The following is a 26,019-nucleotide window of genomic DNA, read 5'->3' on the forward strand; positions in this document are numbered from 1 at the left end:
GGTTCTGTCTAATTCGTGTAAGCAATGTTTCCAAAGATAATATGAAGAGCAGGGGGGATAATGGACAACCCTGCCTAACTCCTTTCTCTATTTTTATTGAGCGCGTGTACTCTCCATTAATTATAATATTCACCTTTTGTGAATCATAAATTGTAGTCACAATGTTTTCAAATTTAGTGCCTAAATTCACATTGTAAATTTGTTGGATTAGGAATTGCCAATTCAGATCGTCAAAGGCCTTCTGTGCATCCAAGAATACAAAGGCTATTTATTTTTCTGGGTGGGCTTCGTAGTATTCCAAAACATTTAGTACTATTCTTAAATTATTCCTAATTTGTCTATTGGGAAGAAATCCATTTTGGTCCTTATGTATATATTCATTCAATGTTTTTTTTAATCTATTTGCTATAATTGTGGTAAATATTTTATAATTAGTATTTAACAGAGAAATTGGTCTACAATTTTGTATAAGTCATAGATCTGAATCTTCTTTCGGGATCAACGATATCAGTGTCTCCTTCCATGAATCTGGCATTCTTGCTGCAAGTAGGACCTCATTATAAACTTCCACCATGAGAGGTCCTACTTGTTCTCCTGTTTTCTTATAAAGTTCCCCTGGTATCCCATCAGGTCCTGGGGTTTTACTGTTCTTTTGGTTTTCTATTGCTGTTTTTAACTCGGGCCACGTAATGTCTCTAGTTAACATTTCCTTCATCTCCTCCTTGATTATTTTATCTTTAGTAATACCCATAGTTTCTTATCATGTCTTCATTTACCTCCTTCTTTCTATAGAGATCTTCAAAAAAGTTACATGCAATTTCTTTTTTCTGTTCTATTCCTTGTTGGGCATCCCCGTTCTCATCTATTAATTGGTAGATCAATCTTTTTTGTTTTTCTTTTTTAAGTTTGTAGGCCATCCACCTTCCTGGTTTATTGGCCTGTTCAAAAAATATCTGTCTGGCTGTACTCAACTTTGAAGCCATTCCTTCTGGTTCGATTAAATTTAATTTATGTTTAATTATTATCATGTTTTTTCAATTTACAATCTTTTGGGATGTTTTGCAGCTGAATTTCTACTTCTTTGATTCTTTGTTCTAATTTATTTTGTTGGGCAAAATAAAAGAAGGACCAGGGTAGACATGCTAGTGGTCTTCCAATAATTGAGGGGCTGCCACAGGGAGGAAGGGGGTCAAGCTATTTTCTAAAGCGCCTCTAGGCCAGACAAGAAATAATGGATGGAAACTGAACAAGGAGAGATTTAACCTGGAAATAAGGAGAAACTTTCTGACACTGAGAACAATCAACCAATGGAACAGCTTGCCCTCGGAAGTTGTTGGAGGATCATCACTTGAGTCTTTCAAGAAGAGATGGGACTGCCATTTATCAGAAATGGTATAGGGTTTCCTGCTTGGGCAGAGGGATGGACTAGATGACCTACAAGGTCCCTTCTAACTCTGATAATCTGTTACCTCGAGAACAAGTTCTATTTAACTCAATGAGGTTCTCAGGACTGAATTTAAATGAAAATGAGTAAAAATGCTTTTTAAATACCATACTTCGCTTTGGTGCATTTCAGACTTTTAGAAATGCTAAGCAAAGACAATTTCAAATTTTTCCATAACCATAATCCCATTACAGCCTTGTGATTGAACTGAGAAGTGATGAATTATGAATAGCATGAGGTCACTTTGTGAACGCCAGGGTTGAGTGGGAATTTGAAATAGGTGTCCCAAACTGGCATTTTAACAACAATCCATTTTAGTGGGCATATTAGTTTCTGTCACTTAGTAATTTTATAGTTTTATGATTCATAGTTTTAAATTTCTAGGAACTCCTATTTCTGACAACCTTACTTGATCGGTCCACACTATGGCCACTGCAAAGAAGGCCCAACAGCACCTTCATTTTCTGAGGCTGCTGAAAAAGAGTGGTCTGGGTGAGAAGTTGCTGGTTACTTTTTACCGTTCTACCATCGAGAGCATTTTGGCATACTGTGTAACTGTGTGGTATGCTGGATGCTCTGTAGTGGATAAGATGATGCTCCAGAGAGTTATAAATACAGCACAAAAAATCATTGGTTGCTCTCTTTCTTCTTTGGAAGAGATTGCGAAGACCAGACTCCTCTCTAGAGCACTAAAAATCTCCACAGACCATTCTCATCCTGATCATTCATATTTCAAATTGTTACCATCAGGAAGATGTTATAGGTGTCTTAAAATGGGGACTAATAGACTGAGAAACAGTTTCTTTTCCAAGGCAATAATTGTCTTGAATCAAACAGTACATTTGTGATTTAGTCCTATGTATAAAATGGCATTTTTAAACTAATTTAATATATGTTTTAAATAGGTTTTAGACTAAGTTTTTAATTATTACTATTATTACTTTAATTATTTTAATTTTTAAATACTCTGTAGTGTGATTGTGATGTGGTGTTTGGGGCACTAGGCTAGAGTAGCTTTCAAATTTCATTGTATTTTGAATGCAATGACAAAGGTATTCTATTCTATTCTATTCTATTCTATTCTATTCTATTCTATTCTATTCTATTCTATTCTATTCTATTCTATTCTTTAATAATTCCAGAGTATAATCTCATTATTACTGCCTTTGTAGCATAAAATTCATCTTTGGCCTTTATTTTTGTTTTTGCTTTAAATAATATTGGCTTAATATCCTTCTCCCTAATTAGGGCTAAAACTACTTTTTATCAAAATCAAATTTTTAAAGTGAAACAAAGGCTGGCTTCAAAGAACACAATAAATCCCAATCTGAGTTAATAGGTGCTATGTTCACACAACATAGTTTGTTACATTATGGCTTGATGTAATGATGTCATTACAGCTTAACGTAATGTACAGAGGTCCAGTACATTTGCTGGATCATGATCAGCCCTAAGATGCTGGATGCTACTGTTAGTAAAATATCAAAGAATTGCATAGACTATATTTGCTGCACAACATTGGCAGTTGTGATTCAGCAAAAATCTGAAGTAATCCAGGAATCAAAAGCAATAGAACAATTGTTCAAGTTCTTGCTCCTTTGTTCAATCCTGATTATTATTCTAGACTTAATCCACGTAGCTATTTGATTTTATAGCCTCCCTGTCTCAACTCATTTTTCATGATGTAACTCTGAGAGAGAGCAAGCTAACTAGAAAGTTCTCAGCACCTGGGATGCTTTCTGCTAGTTAAGCCCTCCCCATCAGCTGACAAGGTAGACTATAAAAGCTGTGCTGTGAAACAGACGAGGTTATTGTGGGAAAGAAGGGAAAAGGAGTGGAGGGAAGTAAAACAGCATAAAAGAAAAAAGGGGGGTGAAAGGGGTGATTTTCTCTAACAGTACTCACTAGGTGTAGGAGTAGCATTGGGAAGAGTGGAGCTAGTAGTATTATGTGAGTGTGTGTTTTGTAAGAGCTGGGCAGTTAGTAGTTTTGTTGTCCACCAAATTGGTGTAGTTTAAAAGAAAACTCTCTTCATTTTAAAGAATCCTTCCACTCTTTCCTCCTTGCTGTATGATAGTCCTTTTGATAAGAGATAAAATCAGGCATTTTATTAGAACAGCAAAACTTTACTAACCTGGAAATTCCAGTTTTCATTTCTTAAAATAATTAGCTACCATTTTATTTTTTTCAACATTTCTACATATGCAGGATGCTTCCCTTTCTCAAGCTTCCCTTTCCTGACCAAACTGTTTCTTGATAGCAAGGAGTATATTTGTACTCTTGGTTTTGACTTTGAATCTCACATTTGATACAGGCTAGCTCCCCTTTTAATGTCTCTGCTACATTCATGAGCTATGTTGTAGTTTACTTCTGTAGTGTTCAAGCTGTTTCGCAAAGATACTTTTTACAATATAGAGGCTAAGTTATCAAGAGCTTGAACAAATGAACTAGTTTTAATTCCAACAAATACACACACATATATACATAGACCCAGATTATTCTGCTTGGTTAAATGAATTGTGAAAGGAAGTTAAATATCTGAGGTTTTTATATATTAAGGGGGGAAAGGCTGATAAATTTGGTAACCATCTTTTCTGCAACCCGTATAATGGATGAAAAAAAATTTCAGTGTTTTGCTCTGTTCATTTCCTCAACTGTAACCTTGCTTGGGTTATTTTTATATTCACTGACATTTTTTTGCAAGCAATTTTATTTAAATTTTTTTCCTTTAATATATCTTAGCAAAATTCTGAAAACTGAAGATATACAAATGTAAGTGTGCTTTCATATACAGTAGAAGTAGCAAGAGAACACAAGTTTTTCAAATCAAGCAGCCATATTTGGTCTTTGAGGGGCACACACCATATGTTTCTCTACAAAATGTGGGAAAATTAAGTAAAAGCTAGTTTTGATTTGATTGCAATTAATTTGAATCTGGTTGTTCTCCATTGCTGTTTTTTTCTTTCTCTTTAAATTTGATGAGGTTCTGAGAACTACATTGAAGACTTAAGGGGACAGGTGTTGCTGGGGCTTTAATTTGTTCACTCGTAGCATATAGGTTTGGGTGATTCAAATTCATGTCAAACATATACCTCATCACACTCTAGACCAACCATACATTTTGCTTGTCATCAGCCTTTCTCTCCAGGGGCTGCAGAGTCTGGAGCCTTAAGAGAAACTGATATTATAGTATTTATTCAGTCACAAAGCAGAAAAAATATCAACATTTCCTTAACATGTAGAGCAAAACCAAGTCTGAGCAGGCTCAAAGCTCTTAGGACACATCAATGTCTTTCTTATCAAAAGCTGACAATTCTTTGTCCTTTAGTGGTGGCAACATTTGATATTCTGTTTCTTGGGGGGGTATACAGTAAAATGTAAATTAGATACTGATTGTGATGGTGGGCGAGCCTGCATTCCATCAAATTTATCTTCCATTTCATTTCTTCCACAAGACACAGCTGCCCATCACTACTCAATTAGCACTACTAATCAGATATTTACATGTTACATTGGGTGACTTGCTGAATAATTCTTTTTTAAGCAACAGAAAATACAGCTTTTGACAAAAATGCTATTCTTCAAAGGTAACCTACTTTCCTTACATACCATTGCTCAATTGCTTTGGTTTTTCTCAATTATCTCTCCATATTCAAGTCTATGTAACATGGACTGCAAAGACTACCCCACTTACAGCTTCTAAATGTTCTTCAAAGATAGTTCCTTATAAAATGCATTAGTTAGCCCCAGACTCCAGTCTTAGGATTGAGGATGGGAGGGGCAGCAACAGGTGTGTTCAGTTAATTACCATCCTAAGCCAGTGGCCCAACCCAGCAGCCTTTCCCCAGTCTTTCCCATTTGGCTTGTATCACTTCACCCAACAATGCTTAGGCCCTGTGCAAAAGGGGAGCAGAGCTTTGGTCCTAAATACTTATATTATGCAAATGGGTCACACAAGATGCATTTTTTATTATTCATGCTGTCATCTTTTTTTGGTATAAACAAATCAAAACTAAAGCAGTCCTCAAAGCAACCACATTGCCAGCCAGTCAGCCAACCAACGAGCCAAGCCTTGGAGGTGAATGGAATGTGGTTTCCTTTATTCTGAAGAATGTTGAGCTTTCTCCACAAATTTGCTTTATGTCAGTGGAAAAGGCTTAGGCTGAAGGCTGGCTGGCTATCATTTCAGCTGTCGTATTTTGTAATAATACTCCTAACACATGAGTTCTCTGCACACAAACTGCTTTATTTTTCTTAATTCCTCCCTTCCAGTTCCTTCATACTGTGTCACCTCAAAATATGTCCCTCACTACTCTCTGTCTAACAGGGAGTAACATTGGTTAACATTGATCTAACATTGGTTCCTCTTCACAGTTAAACATCAACAGGTTTCATTTACCTTACACCACATCTCCCTTTTCTTGAGAACGAAGGATAGGCTACCTTTGTCTCACCAGACCTTAGAGGATTATTCTGCCACTTTTCTTGAAGGTCTGTTCCTATCTAAATCCTGTAGGAAAGAAAATGTTATCATATAACTATTACTAATCCAATACACCTAACTGTGTTTAAACTATTCTGCACCTCAGAATTCTTACACATCAACATTAACTCTTTTTCACTTTCTCAGTTCACAGATTCAGTCTCTCTGGTTTAACTATAGCTCTCCCAGACCTTGTCCTTGGGGTAGCTGTTACATTAGGAAAGTTTTTAAGTATTTTCCCAGGTGATGTAGAAACTTGTTCAGCGTTTGTCTCTGGCAACTCCTGCTGCTCTGCTGCTCCTCCTTCACTTGCCTGTGTGTATAAGGGTATCAAGTGCTGATGATTGCATCTCACCACACCTTTAGGTACATCCACCAGATACGACCCTGGACTCGTGTGATTCTGCAGCACAGTCCCAGATTCTTTTGTATCAGTGACCCATACATGCTCTCTGGTACCAAATCACTAAGAGGTTTTGCACAATGTTTCCTGTTGTAGTATTCAGTATTCAATTTCCTCTTCTCTCTCTCTTTACGAGCAAAATGGTCAACATATGGCAATGCTGGGTCTAGCTGAGAGGGAAGAGTCAGCACAGTGGTATGAAGACGTCGCCCCATAAGCAGCTGAGCCGGACCCACTCCGGAGAGGGGTAGCTCTGTAGGCAAGCAGGGCCAGATAAGGGTCACTAGCCTTTTTCAAGAGACTTTTCACTGTCTGAACTGCACGTTCAGCTTCTCCGTTACTTTGTGGAAACTTTGGATTGCTGGTAACGTGTTTGAACCCATATGTGGATGCAAAATGAGAGAAATCTTGACCAGAAAACTGTGGTCCATTTTCTGACATCAACTCCTCTGGAATCCTATGCTGGGCAAAGATTGACTTCAGATAGACAATGACATCAGTTGACTTAGTGTTCGATAGAAGTGCAATCTTGACATATCTGGAGAAATAGTCTATCACAACTAAGTATGTTTTCCTTCCAAGTACAAATATGTCAGTCCCTAACTTTTGCTATGGTCTTTCAGGGCACTCAGATGTCATGAGTGGCTCTTTAAGATTCTGATGCTCTTGAATACATGTCCTGCATTTGAGCCCCATTTCACTGACCTGTTGACTGAGTCCTGGCCACCACGCAGACTGAGGAGCACGTTCTTTGCATTTCACCACCTCTTGGTGTCCTTCATGCAGCCTCTCCAACACCTCATTCCTCAGAGTGGATGGGATCACAAGCCTAGTGTCTTTCAGTAGTAATCCATCTTGTACAGTGAGTGAAGCTCCTTCTGGCCAGTATCCTCTCAGTACAAGTTCCTGTTTTGCATGTACTGGCCATCCATCTGCACACAATTTCATGACTCAAGAGCAAATACTATCAGCCTGCAACTCCTCTTCTATGATTTCCATATATGTGTGGCTAACAGGCAAGGTGTCTACTACACAGTCCACATATATGTTAGTGCTTTCCATCAGCTCCAATTCTGCTTTGGACATGTGAGAGTCCATAGGCAAACGTGACCATGTGTCTGCTGTCCAAAGTGACTTTCCGGGCACATGCACAATGTACTAAAGAGTAACACGTGAGCCTCATCCAGAATCGCTTAATTCTCAAGGGTAGAAGATCTAGTGCTTGGTCTCCAAACAAACTGACAAGTGATTTGTGGTCAGTCTCCAGGCAGAAATGCTTTTCTTAGGAGGAAATCCTGAAATCTTTCACATGCCCAGGTTAGAGCCAGGCCTTCTTTTTCCACCTGTTCATAGCATTGTTCAGTTGGAGTGAGTGAACGCAACGTGTAAGCCACAGGCTTCCATTTATTTCCGAGCTCTTGAAGAAGAATGGCGCCCAAGCCATATGACGATGTATCCTATGACACTTTCATCACTTTGTTTGGATCATACATGGCCAGCACCAGAGAAGAAGACAAAGCATCTTTCGATGTCTTAAATGCCCTGACATCCCAAACCCAACAGTTTTTCTTAGAAAGGAGATCATGAAGTGGCTTGTCTTTTTCTGCCAACTGAGAGATGAACTTCCCCAGCTGGTTTACCATGCCAGGAAAACTCCTCAGTTTGTTCACACTAGAAGGCTCCTTAATAGCTTTGATAGCCTCTGTTTTCCTTGGGTCAGGTCGTATCCCTGCATCAGAGATGATGTGACCCAAAAAGACCACCTCACTCCTGGAGAGTTCACACTTATCCACATTCAGCGTGATTCCTGCCTTTTCCAGTTTTTTTAGCACTGCATGGAGTTGATTGTCATGTGCTCTTCTTGGTCCCGTCCCCACACCAGTAGATCATCAATGTGGCAAACTAGCCTCTGTGTAACTTCCACCATCATACATTGGAAATGTTCGGGTGCTGAGGCAATGCCAAATGGAAGATGGTTAAAGTGGAACTGCCTGAAGGGTGTAATGAATGGTATACTTTGCTGAATCCTCGGTGAGGAGTATCTGCCAAAACCCCATGTTGGCGTCTAATTTACTGAACATTTTAGCACCAGCCAGTGTTCCAAGACTCTGTTCTACTGATGGTAAAATCATTTTTCACGACACACATATTTGTTCAAGCCAGTCAGGTCCACACACAAACGCTCCTTTTTTCTGTCCTTCTTGGGCACTACTACCATGCCTGCACACCAGTTTGTAGGCTTTTCCACACAAGTGTTTACTCCCACCTTTTCCATGCGTTGAAGCTCATCTTTGACTTTCCCCATCAATGGTAGGGGAATCCTCCTTGGGGTTTTCAAAGAGAAAGGCACAGCATCGGGTTTGAGCTTAATACAATAAGGTTGTCGAACCTCCCCTAGGCTGCTGCATAACTTAGGGTAGCTTGACTTCAGTTTTCCGTGTCAACAGTGTCCACACGAACCAACAGACCAAGAGCTACAATAGCTGGCAGTCCCAGCAAAGGCATACTTAGGTTTTTGACTATATACACCTTCTCTGTAATTTGTTCTGCTCCTTTCTTTAGCTGTAGTTTGGCAAACCCCATCACTTCCAGTGGAATTCTCCCTGGACCCGGTAGAGTTCTCTCTGCTTTTTGCAGCACCGGCACCTGTGTGTTGTGAAAAATGTTGGTGAACTTCTTCTGTGAAATAACAGTGACATCTGCTCCAGTATCCAACTTGAACGCGATGTCTTTATTCATCATTCTGATTTCCACAGTCCATGGATCAGCATGTGATGTCACAGAGCCGAGAAAGAAGCTTCTCTCCTCTTCCTCAATGCCATGCACAGCCTTGCTTGCAAAACATACACGTTGATAGTGACCCTTTTCCCCACATGTATGGCATTTAAGCATCCTTAGCAGGACATTCCTGTCTAAGGTGAAGCATGCCACCGCATTTATGACACTGGGGGCCTTTAGTGTTTTGGTTCTGCCTGCTTTGAGGCTTTGCTCCATCATTCTTTGATCTGCTGAATTTTTGCTTTTCTTTCTGATGCCTGCCTTTAAACAATCCATCCAAAGAGTTCACATCCTTTCGGTTTACAGCACTAGCATCACTTCTCAATGTGGTTTGCTGTTTTTTAATCTCCTCTGATTGTCTTGCCATATTAATAGCTTTATCCAGGTTCTGACATTCTGTGAACTCCTTCCTCATTCTGCTCATCCCCACTGCCGCTCATTTTTCTCTTTGGGGTAGACCTCGTTGTTCAGTTACCATGTTAAGGAATTTCTGACACCATGTTGTATTTTGTAATAATACTCCTAACACGTGAGTTCTCTGCACACAAACTGCTTCATTTTTCTTAATTCCTCCCTTCTGGTTCCTTCATACTGTGTCACCTCAAAGTATGTCCCTCACTACTCTCTGTCTAACATTGGTTCCATTTACCCTACACCACATCAGCCACATTGCCAGCAATCGGCCAACCAACCAACCAAGTCTTCTGGGATGAATGGAATGGTTTGCTCTGAAGAATGTTTAGCTTTCTCCACAAATTTGCTTTTTATCAGTGAAAAAGACATAAGCTGTAGACATCCTGGTTTGCTGGCTATATGGCTGAGATGATTAGCCAAACAAGTCACAATATGTCACGCACTGTCTTACACATAGAAATGTATACCTGAGTATCATTAGTATACAATGTCACCTCATCCCATGGTGGCAAATGATCTCACCCAGAAGCTTCACACAAATGTTAAGGACATGTGGAGAGAGTACTGCTTGAAGAAAGCACCAAATTTGTTGGTTTTCATTGTTTCCCTATTTCTGTAAGACTAAATAGCAGACTTGGGAGTTTTTAGAGACACCAAGGAACTTGGCCACTGTTTTAGTTAGCCCCAGAATCCAGTCTTGGGATTTAGGACAGGAGTGGCAGCGACAGGTGCATTCAATCCAGCAGCCTTTCCCCAGTCTTTCCCATTTGGCTTGTATCATTTCACCGAACAACGCTTGGGCCCTGTGCAAAAGGGGAGCAGAGATTTGGCCCCAAAGCATTGTTAACTGTGAATCTTCTTCTCCCAGTCAGGCAGAGTTTCCATTGCTCAAGATGCAAGATTCATGTTGTCAATCTTCAGAGGAAGCCCAGAATTCTTTTTTTTAAAACATACTTTATTGATTTTACAATTAAAATAGACCAACTAAAAAGAAAACAAGAAAGAGAGAAAAGAGTAGAAAGAAAAAGATAGAAAACAATTAAAAACATTTTCATCTTCAACAGTTTATGACACTTCCTTTTTATCCTTATTTTATACCATATACACAATTAATCCTTACACATATCTGTATATCACTACTATGATTCTATCACATCTTCTTATGCCTTTTAGTGTGAATCCTATCTTTGATCTATCCATTTGTACCAGCAGTTCCAGCTGTCATAATATATTGAAGTGTCTTTATCTTTTAATACCAAGGTTAATTTGTCCATTTGTGCACAACTTGAATTTTTTTGAATAATCAACTCCTCTGATGGAACATGAGGCTGTTTCCAACATTGTGCAAAAGCCAATCTGGCCACTGTCAAAATATGTATTATTATATATTTCACTTTTTTTGGTAGTTCTTTATCAAAGATCCCTAATAGAAAGGACTCTGGTTTAAATTCGATCTGTTCTCTTGTAATTTCCTCCAGCCAATTTCTAATTTTCTGCCAATATTTTTGAGCTTCTGTACAAGACCACCACATATGGAAGAAAGTTCCCTCTTTTTTCTTTTGCATTTCCAGCAGTTTGGACTCATGTTGGGGTGCATCTTCGCTAATCTTGAAGGAGGAATGTGCCATCTGTAAAACCTTTTTTAGGCGTTTTCTTTGTATGCTACTGATTTTGTGATTTTGTTATTTCTACCCCAGACCTTTTCCCATTCTGTTAAGGTGATACTACATCCTATGTTCCTACTCCAGGCTATCATGTTCCCTTTAACAATTTCTTCCTCTAATTCTACCTCTAATAAATAATTATAACATTTTGTTATATTTCTTTTTGCCTGATCCTAATAAAAATTTTATCTAATTGCTGGAGTTTATTATTAATTCCAAATTCTTTCTTGTCCTGTTTGTATCTATTTTGAATTTGAAGATATGCCCACCGATCAATTTTTAATCCCTGATCTCGAAGGTATTGACACGATTTCAGATTTCCTTGCGTATCCAATAGGTCCTTATATTTAATCATTTTAATAATATCCAAATTATTTGGGTGGACAATTGCCTCCATTGTTGAGATCCAGATTAGTATCTTTAGTGGGGTTTTTTCATATTTTCTTCCAGTTAGTTAATAATGAATCCCTGTTTGGTGTCTGTGAAAATATTTCTGGATAGTTTTCCCAATATTCCATATAAAAGCATGCCACCCCCTCTGTAAGTCATGGCCTTCTAAGAATAATATTCAGAACAATTCTTCAGAACAAAGCAAAACACATTCCCTTCACCAGACTTGGGTCATGTGCAAAAGGGAGCAGGGCTTTGGTTTTTCTGCTTTTTTTGTAGATAGTTTTTGATTTTTAAACACAAACATACACATCAAAACATCAAAACATAAAATCCCCTTCCATTTTATATACATAGTGTGTCAGTTGGTTACATATCTTTTGTGCTATATTTTTGTAGTCATTTACTCACAATTTATATCAATCTTCACATTGTCAAATTAACATATATTTATATATTTATCAGTTATTAGTCATCATCCATGACTAAACTATTTATTCCATCATTTTATACGAGATGTTCCACATTTTATCTTAGAATTTATGTTATACTTTCAACCAGTGGTTATATATATCTGTATTATGTTTTGTATCAATCTATTCGATTTCTATCACAAAATTATCTAGACATTACCATGCCTTTTAATCCAACCATTGATACAACAAATCCCATATCATATAAAATTGCTTATCTTCTTGTTCTCTAATTTCAAATGTCAGTTTACTCATTTCAGCACAGTCCATAATTTTTTGATAACTTCCTCCTGCATAGGTATTTTGTCATTTTTCCAGTTCTTCACAAATACAACTCTAGCTGCTGTTAAGAGATTTACAATCAAATATTTCAGTTCTTTATTGTATATGTCTGGTATGACTCCCAATAAAAAGACCTCCAAAAAAATTTCCCCAAGCAATCATCGTTTCTTCAACTTGCTCCTTCTCCAATTTAAATTCTAATAGATACCCATCAAGTTTTTAAATTACCTTTTCATCAGTACCATGTTTGTGCTGGATTAATCCTGGGGTCATAACATTCATTCTTTTGGGCACAGATAGAGTAGCCGGTTCCTTTATAGCAACAAGGAGTTACTTCTCCCTGACATCTGTAATGGGTATGATACACCAAAGTCGTGGTAACTGTTCTCCCTTTCAACACAGATTTAATACATACGGTGCAATTGTTGGGGCATAAGTAGCTCAGCACTTGGTCTTTCAGTTTGCCTTTTGCTTTTTATGTGAAAGACAGGCAGGAGATCATCTCTATAACATAAAACTTCCTCCGTCCCATTGCACCTTTTATATGTCCTTTGACCATATGTACGGGGGGTACATGGAAATAGGTTCATGAATCTGACTTCCCAATCCTGACATGTACAGCCCCTTCGTTAGTTATGCATTGAGTACATGTAGCTAATCCTGAAAGTGCCTTTTTCTTAAGTGGATTTTGTTTATCTACTGTACTTTGGGATATGCGGACATGTCTAATGGGTACCCATGGAGTGCGCAGAAGATGGCATCTTATAGTGTTGTTGTACATGCACTGCAAACATCTAGTTCCTTCATGCTCATGCTGAGGAAGATTAGTAGTGAAACAATTAGGAAACTTGGTTACACTATAGATAAAATGCCTGCCTGTGGGTAGCACCATAAAGCACATGCCACATGGCCTGGTGTCCCTTCCCTTATCCTGGTCCTCCTCCAGGTCCTGGGGTTTCTCCAGGTCAGTGGGGTCTGGTGAATACCACTCATCAACTGCATCCTTATCAAGGGGTATTTCTTTGTACTACCCTTCTTAGCCACTAACATCTCATATAAGTACATGGCGTTAAGGACAACAATTATTACTAACAGGATGGTTACAGAGGGCATAAGGCCTCTGCGGATGCATGCAGTCTCCCGCATCCTTTGGTTAGCCTCCATATTGTAATGGGGATATAGAATATCTCCTGCCACCACCAATTCCCCTCTTTCTAAAAAATTCCAATCCTTACGTACACTTGACTTGCGATCAAAGTTTCCAGTGGAGGCCCGTGCATCAGGTGTTAGCTTCTGGGGTAACATCTGCAGGGGTCCATTCTTCTTTGTCTCCTGTTTGTAGAGGGACAGCTTCTGGAGTGTCACCAAAAGGGGCGATATCCCGTGTAGTCCTTCGGAGAGACACCTTTAATGGATGAGTCACATGGGGTTCTACTTTCCACTGGGTAGGTGCAGCCAACTTAACTTGAGACCAGTGAATCCACAGTTTGATTTCAGCTACCTTAACAGCAAGGGGAGAACACATAACCACAGTATACGGCCCTTTCCACTTTGGGCTCAATACTTCCCTTTTCCAATCTTTAACCCAGACCTCCTGTTCTGAATGTATATTATGTGGGGAGGTCACTAGGACATGGGCTTTACAGGTTAATACATATTGTTGTAATCTTTGGACTATCTTATTAAGAGCTTGTAGTTGTTGTATATTTCTAACCCAAATACCTGTTAGGTGACTTATATTTCTAACACCGCCCACCTTTGCTTAAGAGAGGGTGATCACCTTTGCTTAAGAGAGGGTGATCCTCTCCTCCGTCCCTGCTTACAGGGAGGGATTGATTCCCAAGTCCAATACTTGCCTGCAGGTGTGTTCCTTCTCCACTGGCCGGCTGGAAAATGTCCTGGTCTCCATACCCTTCACCAGTGGTTCTTGGACGTGTCAACCGCCATCACGGGAACCCAGCAGTATTGGGAAGTCCATCTGATTGAAAGGATGATGGCACCTGGGATGTTCCCTTCAACTCACCGAAGCACCGGCACCTGGGGTGGACCCTCCAGTGGGCCTCAGGGCCCCTTGTCTCCTGCCACGATCACCATAAATGTTGCAGCAGATCCTGCTTCCAATCAGAACATAAGACCATGAAGGGGAGGAGAATACAGGTTTATTTGCGCAAAAGGTTCAGCGCATTAACATGGCAAATTTGGAAGCCCCGGCTATTCCAAAGTTTTCATGTAGCTCACAATCTCAGCTTTTCCCGGAACATTTTTCTTATCAGGCTATAACATAACATATATACTACAAAAGGGGAAAGTAAGTCTAATTAGTCATTTCACGCAATTCAGCATCTGTTATTTTCCATAGCCACCCTTGCCACCCTTGCCATTTAGCTGTTTACAGAAAATAGGTCATTATACTTAGTTCATAGGTCATCATACTTAGACTTAGATTCAGAAAACTTCCTGATTTTCAAAATATCATATTAAGAAACTTCTATAATGTCTGCGACATAAGCCAAGGAACTTCTGCTAATGATAAGAATACTTTTCTGGTAACTTTCCACCCTCCACAACTGTCTTAAACCAGTGACCCAATCCAGCAGCCTTTCGCCAGCTTTTCCCATTTCTCTTGTATCACTTCACTGACCAATGCTTGGGCCCTGTGCAAAAGAAGAGCAGAGCTTTGGCCTCAAAGCGGAGGCAATCGCGAATCTCCCTCTGCCAGACAGACAGTTTCCATTGATCAGAACGTATTTCATAGGATTCATGTTGTCAGTCTTCAGAGGAAGCCCAGAATTCTTCAGAACAAAGCAAAACACATTCCCTTCACCAGACTTGGGTCATGTGCAAAAGGGAGCAGAGCTTTGGTTCTTCAGCTTCTGATTGAGCCCAAGCCTTAGAGAGTGCAGAGAATCGGAGTGTTATGGGTAAGGGGTGGAGGACTCGTCTCTCTCTCTCCACCGCTCCTTCCACAATTCTCCAAAGCAAAAATAAATTGATAACCTATCTATTCAGTCATTCTTATTTCAGGATTTTAGAGCAATAGCTCAATGTGATTTGATGGGATAAGATATCTCAAAGGGTTTTTCCTCTTTGGTCAGTGAAAAAGGCCTTGGTTACAGCCAGCCAGGCTGGCTGGCTGGCTATGTGGCTGAGTTGATTAGCCCAACTAGTCACAATATGTCATGCCAAGTCTTCCATGTGGAAATGCATACATCTTAGTATCATTAGTGACACCTCATCCCATGGTGGCAAATGGGTAAAAAGGGAGCAATGCTTTGGTTATCACATATTGATGGATCCCAAGACACAGAGAGTGCAAAGAATCAGAGTGCCATGGGAAAGGTGTGGAGGACTTCTCTCTCTCTCTCCACCGTTCCTTCCCCAATTCTCCAAAGCAAAAATAAATTGATAACCTATCTATTCAGTCATTCGTATTTCAGGATTTTAGAGCAATAGCTCAATGTGATTTGATGGGATAAGATATCTCAAAGGGATTGTCCTCCTAGGTCAGTGAAAAAGGCCTTGGTTACAGCCAGGCTGGCTATGTGGCTGAGCTGATTAGCCCAACCAGTCACAATCTGTCACACCCAGTCTTCTACATGAAAATGTATATCTGTTAGTATCATTAGTGACACCTCATCCCATGGCGGCAAATGATCTCAGCCAGAAGCTTCATGGAGATCTGAAGGACATGTGGAGAGAGTACTGTTTGGAGAAACCACCGAATTTGTTGATTTTTATTGTTTCCCCTTTTCTTTAAGACTAAAGATCAAACTTGGAAGTTTTTAGAGACACCAAGTTTAAAAAACTTGGCCACAGTTTTAGTTAGCCCCAGAATTGAGTCTTGGGATTGTGGATGGGAACAACAGCAACAGGTGCGTTCAGTTCATTACCACCCTAAACCAGTGGCCCAATCCAGCAGCCTTTCCCCAGGCTTTCCCATTTGGCTTATATCACTTCACTCAACAATGCTTGGGCCCTGTGCAAAAGGGGAGCAGAGCTTTGGCCTCAAAGCGGAGCCTATTGCACACTTCCCTCTGCCAGTCAGACAGAGTTTCCATTGCTCAAGACACATTTTACAGGATTCATGTCGTCAATCTTCAGAGGAAGCCCGGAATTCTTCAGAACAAAGCAAAACACATTCCCTTCACCAGACTTGAGTCACGTGCAAAAGGGAGCAGAGCTTTGGTTCTTCAGCTTCTGATTGAGCCCAAACCATAGAGAGTGCAGAGATTCAGACTGTAATGGGCAAGAGTTGGAGGACTTCTCTCTCTCTCCACCGCTCCTTCCACAATTCTCCAAAGCAAAAATAAATTGATAACCTATCTATTCAGTCATTCTTATTTCAGGATTTCAGAGCAATATGTTAATGTGACTCGATGGGATAAGATATCTCATATGGTTTCTTCCCCAGGTCAGTGAAAAAGGCCTAGGCTGCAGGCTGAGCTGCTTAGCCCGACCAGTCAAAATCTGTCATGCCCAGGGTTCCATGTGGAAATGTTTCCCTGTTTGGGAGTGTTTAGAGACACCAAGTTTAAAAAACTTATCGGACTTTTAGATAGCCCCAGAATCCAGTCTTGCGATTTAGGACGGGAGCTGTAGCAACAGATGCATTTGGTTCATTGCTCTATGTAGTGAGTGGCCCAATCCAGCAGCCTTTCCTTACTTTTTCACATTTGGCTTGTATCACTTCACCCAAAAATGCTTGGGCCCTGTGAAAAAGGGGAGCAGAGCTTTGGCCTCAAAGCAGAGCTAATCGCGCATCTCCCCTTGCCAGACAGACATCTCAAGACACGGATGGATCCCAAGCCATTGAGAGTGCAGAGAATCAGAGTGTCATGGGCAAGAGGTGGAGAACTTCTCTCTTTCTCCACTGCTACTTCCACAACTCCCCGAAAACAAAGATAAATTGATAACCTAGCTATTCAGTCTTTCCTACTTAAGGATTTCAGGGCAATTGGTCAATGTGGTTCAATGGGATAAGATATCTCAAAGGATTTGTCCTCCTAGGTCAATGAAAAAGGCCTTGGTTACAGCCAAGCTGGCTATGTGATAAAACTTCACAGCTGTGTAAAGGATAGAAAACTAGGCAAGGAAATAGAAACTTAAAAACAGGAATTTATATTCCCCCTCCTACTTCCCATTTACAGCATAGGAATGTAACACCTCCAGCTTTCTTCCTCTCCAATTCCCCCCTCCGCCCGTTACTAATGACAGCCGAAAGATGGAGCAGTAAGAAAGATGCAAAGCAGCACAAAAGATGTAGAAGAGATCATCTTGAAGGCTGACATTTGGACCCCCTAGAAATAAGACAATTGTCCCTGTAAGAGAGAACAACATAAAATACATGTTAACAACTGCATACATTTCTACGGTTTCTCAGTATACTTTATATGAAAGTCTTTGACCAGTTCAGAAGCCCTAATATCTTTCTCATTTACCCACTCGGCTTGGGATGAAGGAAAATGTTTCCAAGCTACGAGATATTGGAGACGACCTCTCCATTTCCGAGAGTCTAAAATCTCTTTAATTTCAAAATGTTGTTCACCCTCAATCAGCAATGGTATGGGGGGAGCACTCTGGGACGGTCTCAGTGTAGAGGTATGCTCGGGTTTCAACAAACTAACATGGAAAACCAGATGAATTCGACGAAGAGTTTTTGGCAATGTCAATTGAACTGTCACAGGGTTCACAATCCGTTCAATTGGGAAGGGACCCACATACTTAGGGCCCAATTTCTTCAACTTTCAGGTGGTCTGTAAATATTTGGTCGAGAGAAAAACTTTGTCGCCCACTTGATAAGACTTCTGTAGAGTTCTCTTTCTATCTGCAAATTTCTTATGAACTTGATGTGCATCATCCAATGCTTTACGGGCGACTGGCCAATTGAGTTGGAGCTGAGATATCCATTTGTCCAACGACCGGATGTTGGGTCTTTTGCGAGGAAGCTCAGGTATGGGTACAAAATCTTGCCCCGTGGCCACCTTAAATGGGGTAAAACCAGTACTACTGTGGATGGAATTGTTGTATGCCACCTCTGCAAAAGGCAGCAGATCAGCCCAGTTGTCCTGCTAATAGTTTATGTAACACCTGAGGTATTCCTCTAATACCACGTTAGTTCTCTCACAGGCCCCATTAGTTTGGGGATGGTGGGCAGAGCTTAAGTTCTGTGTGGAGCCTATTAACTTCAAAAATTCCCTCTAAAAGTTCAAGGTAAATTGGACCCCTTGATCAGAAACTATATGCTCAGGGACACCATGCAGTCTGTAGATATGTATGATGAAGAGTTTAGCCAATGATTTCACTGAGGGAATCTTGGAGCAAGGTATGAAATGTGCCTGCTTGGAGAACAAATCGGTTACCACCCAGATAACCGTGTGTCCAGTGCTCTCGGTTAGGTCTACTATAAAATCCATGGAGATTTCCTTCCAAGGAGCAGTTGGACTGGCCACATTCTGTAACAGACCCGGTGGCTTACCAGGAGGTCTTTTGGCTGAGGCGCAAACTGGACAGCTAGCTACATAAGTTTCAATGTCTTTTTTCAATGAAGGCCACCAGAACTGTCGCTTAACCAGGTGTAAGGTCTTCACGAAACCAAAGTAACCAGCCACCTTGGAATCATGGGTCTGTTGTAACACTTGGCTCCTCAAGGTCTGTGGTACGTACAATTTTGCTCCCTCCCAGGCCAAGCCTTCTCTAACGGTGCAGTTATTTGCATTCGCTAGGAACCACTCATCTGTCTTTAGCGCTTCCTTAAATCGCTCCATCAAGTCATTGGACAGTTCCACCTCTTGCTTCTTCTTTTGCACTCTGGTGACCACCTGAGCGGCCAACTGGGTGGTTGATACGATCAGCCTTATCACTTCTTGACGAACACTGTTGTATTGAGGCATTCTAGACAAAGCATCTGCCATAAAAAGTTTTCCTCCCAGGATGTACTTCAAGGAGATATTGAATCGTTTGAAATACTGGGCCCACCTAACTTGCTTAGGAGATAATTTTCGAGGTGTCTTTAAGGCCTCCAAATTCTTATGGTCAGTCTATACCTCAAATGGGTGTTTAGCTCCTTCCAAGAAATGTCTCCAGTTAGTAGAGCCCAACGAACTGCAAAAGCTTCCTTTTCCCAGACGGCCCATCTCCTCTCAGTGTCAGTCAACTTAGGGGAGGTGTATGCACAAGGTTGTAGTGTTCCCTTCTCATTTAACTGAAGTAAGACTGCCCCAACAGCCACATCACTCGCATCGGCTTGGATCACGAAAGGGGCATCCATATCTGGGTGCTTCAGTACTGGTTCTGCAGCGACCAGTGCTTTAGCTTTTCAAAAGCAGCTCAGCATTCCATGGCCACTTCAATGGTTGGCTGGGCTTTGGTTTCATCTCCCCCTTTGTCTTTAAGAGATTGGTGATAGGCATTGCTATTTGAGTGAAAGACGGGATGAATTGCCGATAAAAGTTGGCAAATCCAAAGAAACTTTGAAGCTGCTTTCGGGTCCTCGGTGGGGCCCAGTCCAATACAGCTCGCACCTTCCCTGGGTCCATCTCGATGCCCTAGTGTGAAATGCGATATCCTAGGTAGTCAATTTTCTCTTGATGGAATTCACATTTGGACAGTTTAGCATACAATTTGGCAGCTCGCAGTTTGTGCAGCACTGAGCGTACCAGTTTCACATGTTCGTCTCTAGTCTCTGTGTAGATAAGGATGTCACCAAGGTAAACCCAAACCCCCTTGTATAAATGTTCATGGAGCACCTGATTCATCATTTGCATGAAAAACGGCTGGAGCCCCCTGTAGGCCAAAAGGGAGAACGTTGAACTGGAAACAAAGCATCGGGCAGTTAACCGCAGTTTTCCACTCATCTCCTTCTTTAATTCAGATTCGGTAATACGCCTCTCTCAGGTCTAACTTCGTGAAAATCTTCCCTTTGGCCAGGTGAGCTAACATGTCCTTCATCAGGGGGAGGCGGTACACGTTTTCCACGGAATTGCGTTTAAATTTTGGTAGTCCACCACCAAGCGTTTGGAGCCATCTTTCTTTTCACGGAACAACACTGGGGCCGCCACCCAAGGTCTAGCAGATTGGATGAAATGACGTTTCAAATTCTTATCGATAAACGATCTCAACTCCTCCAATTCCTGTGGCATCATCATCGAATATAATTTTGGTTTTGGGAGCATCACCCCAGGTAGAATTTCCATGCTACAATCCATTGATCGATGAGGGGGGAGCTCATCAGAAGCCTTTTCGCTAAACACCTCTCTAAGTCCCAATATTCTTTCAGGATTTTGTCCTCCCCCTCCAAGCTCTCAGCACCTGTGAAGGCTGACTCTACCAGGTTCTGAAGCTTCGGATGGGATTGCTCTGCCCCTTCCAGCCACTGAGTTGTACGAATCCATAACCACCCTTTCCTCCAGTTCACATGGGGTTCCACTTGCGAAGCCAGGGCAGCCCCAATATTAATGGGTGCTCCATCCCAGGAGCCACAATAAAGCACAGGACCTCGCTATGGCTTCCCATGGTCATCTCTAGGGGTTCCGTTATGAAACGTGCAGGGCAACTCCCGACACTGATCCATCCAGTTGGCAAAAGGATATGGGCGTTTCTAAGGTTCTCAGTCTGATGCCCATCTCCTTAACTACTTTCATGCTGATTACACACCTCGTGCACCCAGAGTCTAGTAAGGCTAAAATCTCTCCTTCAGTCCCTGAAGTAAGCACCCTTAATTTTATTGGGAAGGTCATGGGGCCCTTGTTAGGACTTACTGGGACATCGTCTTCCCGAGTCAGTCTCACTCTCTTCAAGGAAGGTCAGAGGTCCCAGCTCCTGGGACCAGTCTCGAATGGGGCATGCCAGTTGCCTAAACTCTTGGGTGTAGTCAGCAGCTGACCTCCCCCCTTGATTTATGGTTTTCATTCTGATCCTAGCCTTCCTCTCCACTAGAGGGTCCACAAACCTTCTCCTCAATGCAGTCATGAAGACATTGAGATTCCGCAGTTGGGGGGAGTTATCATTATACAAAGTCACCATCCACTCTGCTGCTATTCCCTCCAGGGCCCTGGTAACACATCTCACCTTGGCTGCTTTAGAGATGAATTCTCTCATATATTCTTCCATATAGCTCCAAACTTGTGCCAGGAAGAAACTCAAATCCTTGGGATTTCCCCCAAATTTCACTTCCAAGGGGGGAGGTTGAAGGCTCCGCACCTTCCAGGGATCACACCTCCTGCTGGGGCCCCGGAGCTGCAGCCAGCTTCTGTGCTGGTGTAGGCTGAGCTGGGGGGTGGGGGCTGCCCAGCTGCCCCTGGCTGAAGCTTCTCCCCCTTCTCCCTCCTACCTTGGAGCGATGCAAGGCTTCTCAAAAGCATCATTGAGGAGCTGTCTGGCTTGATCCAGCATGCATTCCCTCTCTTCTCTTTCTTGCCACAGCTGCTCTCTCGCACGTCTTCAGGTTATGGTGATTCCAGGAGGGGGGAGGTCTTCGGGATCCCTCCATCCAACACCCAACGACCATCTGGGCCTCTCAGCTGGAACTTCTTCCAGAGTAAGGTCGGCTAGCAGATGGGCAGCTGGCACCTCCGGTAGCAGCATCGACTGCCCCCCTCCCCGCCACAGCTACCTGGTAGTCGTCTTCACTAGCTGGAGAAGATTTTCCATCAAGATTCCTCTTATTTTCTTATTTTCACTATTAATTTCACTATTGTCCCAGTGTTAGGGGTAGTACGTTAGAACACTGCTGCCGATTTCCACTCTCCCGCCTTTCACCCTGGGTTTCCTTAATCTGCTTAATTGTCCATTTAAACGGTTGTCTATGTCAATTGTAGTCCAAATAAAGATTCCAACTTCATATGATCACCACCCCTTCATCCACTGCCATCTCGCTGCTTCCTGCTAGATGGCTTGTCACATCTCCGGGTCTGGCCACACAGGCTGACTTCTTTCATCTCGGACTTCGGGCTCTCTTCTTCGACGTTTCAGGATCACAACCTCCCAAATTGCCTCCAAGAGTTTCTCCTCGCCTTATCAATCCCTCCAGGATTGGACACTACCACGAACAGCTGTCCAGAGGCGAAAATCCCCGCTCAGGAGATCAGAGCAGATTTCTCCTGAACCACCATGACGTGATGTCACCGGAAGTCTCCCTATGCATAAAGTATTCTTGCTGACAACAACATATATAACATCCTAGGCCCATTTTTTAAGTTCTTTATCCATTGAACCTATAAGAAAAGTTTCTGGTTTTATCTTTATATTCACTTTAAGAATCTTCTGTATTAAGATGTGCATCCTACTGCAATATCTCTTTGTTTTGTCACATGTCCACCTAAATGATAAAAAGTTCCTCCTTTAACATTTACATTTTCAACATTCATTTGCAATGCAATGTACATTCTTGAGAATTTGTCTGATACCAACAGTACATCATATTATAAATGTTTTCTTTTAAATTATAATTTAATGGTGGTTTTAGACTTTTTGTCCACATATTCTCCCATTGTGTTCAAGCATTATATCCAAAGTTCTTTGCCCACTGAATAATACAATGCTTTACCTACATTCTCCAAGTTCAATTTTCAATAGCAATTCATAAATTTTAGCAATAACATGTATTTTTGCAATAACGTGTTCATTACTACCACCTGCTGGATTTCCAATTCATTTTTTTAAAATAAAATCTCTGTCTAGTTTAAACCTTTCTTTCAATTGTAAATATGTAAACTGATAGCAAACACATCCTGATTGCAACTCCTTTAGATTTGAGGATACAGTCACTATAATTGAAAGATATTATTTGGCTATAAGTCTACCAGCCTGACCTCACTACATTTCTTTTCTAAAAACAGCTTCCTAGGGAGACATCCAAAGAGGAATCTTGTTTTATATTTATTCTGAACTCTTAGGATGGCACATTTAACAAAGTGGTTATTAAAATCAATACTTACTTTAACATTGTCAATAACATAAATAGCCATGTCATCTATATCTTAATTCATGGTCCACTGGCCTCTTATTTTGGAGACTCACCCGCTCGTTTAACCAGACACAACAACAGGCATCAAAATACAATTCTGCTGGCTTTCAAAGTGAAACAACCCACATGGCCCTCCCCCCTCAACATTCCCCAAGATGTGAGAACATCTCAGGGTGCTTCAGTTCCAGGATACAAGTTATAAAATAACAGCTGTCAAAGGCAATAGTAATGAATCAAATTCAAGGCCCACCTTCTTCAAATTGAATGGCAGTATCACTTTTAGGAATCTGACACTACCACCTCTTTCTCTTCCATATCAGACTTTTGAGGTTGATTTACATCTTAATTGCTTTTTTCAGCTGGGTCCAAAATTAGCTTATATTTAATATTTAAGAAATCCTTGACTTTTCTCTATAGAATTCAATCTGAATCTTTGTCCTTGGTAAGTAAATATCATCCCGTCCGAAATGACCACCACCACGAAGTATACTAGTGAAAGTCAGGGCTACCTGCACAGTGCTCCCTACCACCATTTAAGCTTTGCTGCAACCCAACCTACCCCACCCTCACACATAGCCACATGCGATCGCATATCTGGCACACAGGTGCTGACCCCGCCTCTCAGCTGTTCAGACTAGTCTGCCTCTCAGCTGCTGTGGACGCTGTAACAATGTCCAGTGCTGTAGCAATCAGTCACATTGGTGCAGAGTGGCCTTGCATCCCTCTGGAGGTAGGGTGTGTGGTTTGTGAGGCATGGTCTCTTGGCCCTCCAGACCCCACTCAATCTTCCTCACCCCCACCAGAATGGTAGCCCTGGGCCTCCCACCATCTCAGGGCTAACATGCCCCCCCCCACCATGGAGATGGTACCTGGTAAACAAAAAGCAGAATGAGATGATTCCTGGACAATGACTCCCACGGTTTGGTTGGCTCCCATCGGTGGCATTTGGAAACTAGTTGAGCTGCCCTAACATCTGTGCTGCGTACCCAAGATGCTTCAGACAATGGGTATCCTTTCCACAGGATGAAGTATTGCAGCCAACCCCTATGCAACCGGGAGTCCAATACCTTGTCGATCTCGTAATGCTGCTCTCTCGCACAATTATAAGAGGGGGCTTTGGAGGAGGGGTGGACCTCACAGGCACTAGCCTAGCCAGATATAGCAGACTACAATGGAAGACTGGGTGGGTCTTTCCTAATAGTCATGGGAGCTTGAGCTGTACAGTGACTGGGTTGATGATTTTTATGATTGGGAATGGACCAATATGTTTAGGTGCTATTTTTTTTTTTACATGGTACCTTCACTTTGAGGTATTTTGTGGACAAGTATACCTGTTGCCCAACATGAAAGGGGGGTTGTAGCCTCCATTTTTTGTCTGCCTGGCATTTATAACTCTCTGGCAATTTCCGTAAAACTTTTCTAACTATTCCCCACACCCATTGCATCTTTTTCATCTACTCCTACAATCCTAGTCCTTTGGGAACCTCTTGGGGAAACTCTGGGATTGGAATGAATTCTACTCCTATAGCAATCAGAAAGGGTATGAAGCCAGTGCTGCTGTGAATGGTATTATAGGTGACCTTGGCAAAGGGCAGAAGGTCTGCCCAGTCAACCATGGCATTAGTTCATTCAGCAGCCCCATTAGTAGCAAGGTGGAGTGCCAAACTGAGGCCCTGGGAGGATCCTATCATGGCTAGAAATGTATGCCAGAATTTAGCAGTGAATTTCACCCCTCTGTTTTATACAATTCTCCATGGCATGCCATATAGGCAGTATGAGGAAAGTTTTGCCAACTTCCTGCTTGACAGGAGGCCAGACAGGGCATGAAGTTGGCCTGCTTGGAAAAGAGATCTATGACTGTCCAGATCCCCATATTGCCTCTGGGAGGTCTACAATAAAATACATGGCCAATTCTTCCCATGGCTTGACAGGAGTCTTCTACTGATTGTAGAAGACTGGTTTTTTTTTCCTGGTTGCTTCTTCATAGTAGTGCACACAACACAAGTCCATATGTACTCCTCCATGTCCTTTTTCATATGAGTCCACCAGAACTGCCAATTCATTAGGTGCAGAGTCTTTATAAACCCAAAATGTCCAGCTGTTTGGGCATCATGGCAGTGCTGCAGCACATCCAGATGGAGGGAACTGGGTACATAGATCTTTGACCCCTTCCAAGCTAGGCCATCTCATTGGGTGAGCATGTTTTGGTTGTCCTGGAACCAGAGATCAGTCGTAAGGTCAATTTGGATGGCCCAGGGTAGGTTCTCTTTGGTTTCTTCTGTCGGGATATCTCTAGTGCTTGTTGGGCTACCTGCATCTGGTGGTGTGGGGTTGGTATGGTCTGAACTACCTCATCCCAACTGCCAGCATACTGCAGTTTCATGGATAGTGCATCTTCTAAGAAGTTCTTTCCACCAGGAACATACTGCAGTTTGAAATTAAAGCGTCTGAAATACAATGCCCACTGGACTTGTTTGGGCAACAGTTTCTGTGGGGCTTCCAGATTGTTATGGTCTGTCCTGACCTCAAACGGTATATCCCCCCCCCTTCCAGTAGGTGTCTCCAGTTCATGAGGGCCCACTGAACCACAAAGGCCTCCTTCTCCCATATTGCCCATTTGTGTTCGGTGTCGTTTAGCTTACGGGATATGTAAGAACACGGTTGTAGAGGGGCCCCCATTGTGGGTTTGCAGCAGGACAGCTCCCACCATCATATCACTAGCATC

General features: G+C 41.8%; 1 protein-coding gene across 1 annotated transcript in view; it reads left to right on the forward strand.

The window, feature by feature from the left end:
- The first annotated feature begins 11,163 nt into the window (after positions 1 to 11,163).
- Positions 11,164 to 26,019, forward strand: part of EIF1 (eukaryotic translation initiation factor 1) — a 273,258-nt gene continuing 258,402 nt past the window's right edge. The window contains exon 1 of the mRNA XM_087915486.1: positions 11,164 to 11,179. The gene's annotated coding sequence lies outside the window, so the exon portion shown is untranslated. The remainder of the gene's footprint in view (positions 11,180 to 26,019) is intronic.

Source organism: Pseudonaja textilis, chromosome Z (assembly GCF_049901715.1).
Source record: "Pseudonaja textilis isolate UNSWEBS1 chromosome Z, rPseTex1.2, whole genome shotgun sequence".
Lineage (NCBI taxonomy): Eukaryota > Metazoa > Chordata > Lepidosauria > Squamata > Elapidae > Pseudonaja > Pseudonaja textilis.